This window comes from Procambarus clarkii, chromosome 85 (genome assembly GCF_040958095.1).
Source record: "Procambarus clarkii isolate CNS0578487 chromosome 85, FALCON_Pclarkii_2.0, whole genome shotgun sequence".
Classification (NCBI taxonomy): Eukaryota; Metazoa; Arthropoda; class Malacostraca; order Decapoda; family Cambaridae; genus Procambarus; species Procambarus clarkii.
This window is the reverse complement of record NC_091234.1, coordinates 14,296,853-14,301,304: the sequence shown is the minus strand read 5'-3', so window position 1 is coordinate 14,301,304 and position 4,452 is coordinate 14,296,853. Positions and strand designations below refer to the sequence as shown.

Sequence of the window (4,452 nt, the reverse complement as noted above, 5' to 3'; positions counted from 1 at the left end):
TTTTGTACCAAGCTCTCTTTTTACCTATAAGGTTCTTCAAATTCTTTGTTATCCACTTTGGGTCATTAGTATTCGATCTATTCAATTTGTATGGTATACTACGTTCCTGTGCTTTGTTTAGAATATTCTTAAATAAGTTACATATTGAATCCACATCGAAATCCCCATTTAAGTCACCTATCGCTGGGTTCATGTCTCGCTCCAAGACCGGCCCACACCCCATACCCAAGACTTTCCAATCAATTTGACCCAAAAAATTTCTTAGGCTATTAAAATCAGCTTTTCGAAAATCTGGCACTTTAACAGAATTTTCTCCTACTGGTCTACGCTTAAAGTGCTTAATTGCACACTAGTTTCTTTATCAGCTATCTCACCCTGTCAGAGTAAATGAGACAAATGTATGTGAATGCATGTGTGTGTATATATGTATGTATATGTGTGTGTGTGTATGTATATGTATGGGTATAAAGTATATATGGAGGCTGATCAGAATTACATTTCACCTTTGTGAATGTACATTAATGACACTATGTAAAAGACACAATGCTGGTTAGCATTGTAAATGTGTGGCCACATCTCTGGTAGAAAAAAAAAACTGCTTGAGCTCGATCCTGCAATGTGCAACACCCCAGAGAGAGAGAGCGCCAACGGCCATACCACGTTGAGAACACCGCTTCTCGTCCGATCAGCGAAGTTAAGCAACGTTGGGTTTGGTTAGTACTTGGATGGGTGACCGCCTGGGAACACCAAATGCTGTTGGCAATAATGTTAAGGGGGGAGCCGGTCGGCCGAGCGGACAGCACGCTGTACTTGTGATCCTGTGGTCCTGGGTTCGATCCCAGGCGCCGGCGAGAAACGATGGGCAGAGTTTCTTTCACCCTATGCCCCTGTTACCTAACAGTAAAATAGGTACCTGGGTGTTAGTCAGCTGTCACGGGCTGCTTCCTGGGGGTGGAGGCCTGGTCGAGGACCTGGCCGCGGGGACACTAAAGCCCCGAAATCATCTCAAGATAACCCCCACCGGGCTTGCCCAGCTACACGTGCAAAGTTTTGCCGGACCTCCGGTCGTTACCTCAGTTCTCAACATTTATTTCGGTCGCCAGCTGGGTAATCTTCTCTGCGTCCCGGCAACGCTTTCATTTCAAATTTCATACAGTGTTACCACCTAGTGTCACTTTTCTGATTAATATCAGTACTAGTGTGGTGCAATATAATATCACTTGTTCACAATATTCAGTGAGATGAGGAGACATATAAAAGCGATAATAAAAGTAAATAAAGTTTACTGAAGAGAAAACTACATAAACATGATAGAAGAATACGTGTAATAATATATAAATCAGATGACAGTGGCGCTTCTTTGGTGGCCTCCGGCAACCCGAGTCAGCTGAACGAATTTAAGGGGATATTTGCCCTTATGGGGGCCGGCTCCGTCAGCGAAGACCCATAATCCTCTCGGCTCCACCACTCGCTGTCTTCACCAGGTAGAAGATGACATATGCAAGATGCCCTACAGCCTAATCTAATCCTAAGAATCAATAGACATTCTAGTAACAACCTATATATACTTCTAGGCCTATCTTGCCTAATTATCAAGGGACAATGGGAGGGAATAATGATCTACCTCAAACATATCCTGCCCTCAGACGCCTGGACTCCGATGGTAGTCGTGGTCCTCAGTCCCTCACATCATTCCTCAGCGTTCCGGTCGAGTTACAGGTCCCTAGGCGGTGTGAAGATACGAGTCGTCTCCGTGCTCACTCCCAAATATGCAGTTCCTGATCACTGGCTTGGCCAGTTGTCCCTGCTCACGTTGTCTCCCTCGATTAGAGGTATTTAGACAGAACGTTTTGTGCCAGAGATAGGGGGAACAGATTAAGGGTTTGCTATCCGGGAGCTGGAATTGGTGATATTGTTGAAAACATGAATGATATTATGACGGGAAATGGGAACAAACCCATTATTTGTATTAGTGCAGGGGGTAATGATGTTGGGCGAGTTAGGAGTGAGGAACTAATACAGAGATTTAGGACAGCCATTGAATTAATTAGGAGCAAGGGAGGAATCCCGATCATATGTGGCATTCTTCCAAGAAAGGGAGTGGGAAATGAATGGATGACCAGGGCACTTGGTGTCAATTGCCGGCTGGAAAGATATTGCAAATCAAATGCAATATCTTTCATAGACAACTGGGAACGCTTCTATGGAAGAAATGAAATGTATGCTCGTGATGGGGTGCATCTATCGAGGGCTGGGGGTTGTTGCTGTTGCGAACTCGTTGGAACCAGTGGTTAGAGGCGTTTGTTTGGGTTTAAACTGTTAGTAGATAGTGGTATGGGAATTGATTTGGAGGAAGGAGGTAATAAAAGTATGTGTTTGTGGGAGAAATGAATTGGCAAAATGATCAGGGAAAGAGAAGGGCCCAAAAATAACAATTCACTTAGGGTATATTACACTAACACTAGAAGTCTAAGAAATAAAATAAACGATTTAAATGCTATTGTCTGCACAGAAAAACATAGATATTATTGCACTTACCGAAACGTGGATGAATGTAGAAAATAGAGAGCTATTAGCTAAATATCAAATAAATAGATTTAAACTATTTCACACGGATAGATATATTAGACGAGGAGGGGGAGTAGCCATATATGTTAGGGACAATTTGAAATGAAGTCTCAAAGAGGGAATCAAAATTGACCCACATACAGAAACTGTTTGGAGAGAATTAAAAGAAAAGGCAAATAATATTATAATAGGAGTTATATATAGGCCACCAAATTTAGACAGAATGGATACAAAGCATCTATGGGATGAAATATCTAGAGCATCTAGATCTAACAGTATTTATGTCATGGGTGACATTAATTTTAATGGAATAAACTGGTCAAGCAAACTAGGGAATAATGAAGCAGAAGATTTTCTAGAAGTAATTGATGATTGCTTTCTTACGCAACACATTAAGGAACCAACGCAGGGAAATAATATTTTAGATTTAGTGTTAACTAACAGGGAAACACAAATTAAGGACATCGAAATAGGGAGTGTGGTAGGGAAAAGTGATAATAAAGAAAGCAGATTTAGCATTGAATGGAATAGATCTGTTGGAGAAAATTCTGTTAAAGTGCCTGATTTTCAAAAAGCTGATGTCAATAGCTAAGAAATTTTTTGGGTCAAATAGATTCGAAAGTCATGGGTATGGGGTGTGGGCCGGTATTGGAGCTAGACACGAACCCAGCGATAGGTGACGTAAAAGGGGTTTTCGATGTGGATTCCAAATATAACCTATTTAAAAATATTTTAAGCAAAGCCCAGGAATGTAGTATACCATATAAATTGAATAGATCGAATACTAATGATCCAAAGTGGATAACAAAGGATCTGAAGAACCTTAAAGGTAAAAAGAGAGCGTGGTACAAGAGGATTAAGAATGGGGAAGTCAGTTTAGAACAGGAATTCATACAACTGGTTAGAAATACTAAAAAAGAGATATGGAAAGCAAAAAGAAACTATGAAGTTCTCATAGCAGAGCAAGCGAAGACAAATCCTAAAGGGTTTTTCCAGTTATACCGGAAAAAGATTAGGGAAAGGATAGGTCCATTAAAAACTGACACAGGTCAAATAACAGATAGTGATGAAGTGATGAGTAGTATTTTTAATAAATATTTTATATCTGTATTTACTAAAGAGGAACTTAACAATATGCTTTCAGCCGAACAAGTCTATGTGGGTGGGGACGAGGACTGGTTGACTAGTTTAGCAGTTACCAGGGAGGATGTAATTAAACAAATAGTAAAACTCAAACCAAACAAATCCCCATGGCCAGATGAAGTGTTTGCCAGGGTGCTTAAATAATGCAAAGAGGATCTTTCCGAACCACTGTCTACCATATATAATAAATGAATAGTCAGGCAGAGTGCCAGAGTTATGGAAGGTTGCTTATGTGATACCAGTTTATAACCTTGAGGTTACCTTGAGGTGCTTCCGAGGCTTAGCGTCCCCGCGGCCCGGTCGTCGACCAGGCCTCCTGGTTGCCGGACTGATCAACCAGGCTGTTGGACGCGGCTGCTCGCAGCCTGACGTATGAGTCACAGCCTGGTTGATCAGGTATCTTTTGGAGGTGCTTATCCAGTTCTCTCTTGAACACTGTGATGGTTCGGCCAGTTATGCCCCTTATGTGTAGTCGAAGCGTGTTGAACAGTCTCGGACCTCTGATGTTGATAGAGTTCTCTCTCAGAGTACCAGTTGCACCTCTGTTTTTCAGCGGGGGTATTCTGCACATCCTGCCATGTCTTCTGGTTTCATGTGATGTTATTTCTGTGTGCAGGTTTGGGACTAGCCTCTCTAATATTTTCCACATGTAAATTATTATGTACCTCTCCCGCCTGCGCTCATGGGAGTACAGTTTTAGGCTCTTTAGTCGGTCCCAATAGTTTAGATGTTTTACTGAGT

The 4,452-nt window shown here is 41.7% G+C and overlaps 1 non-coding gene across 1 annotated transcript; it reads left to right on the top strand.

Annotated features, from left to right (window-relative positions):
• Positions 1-643: 643 nt before the first annotated feature.
• On the top strand, positions 644-762 carry LOC138358737 (5S ribosomal RNA). Its single transcript, XR_011225554.1, has one exon. It is a non-coding gene; the product is annotated as a 5S ribosomal RNA (ribosomal RNA).
• Positions 763-4,452: the final 3,690 nt, after the last annotated feature.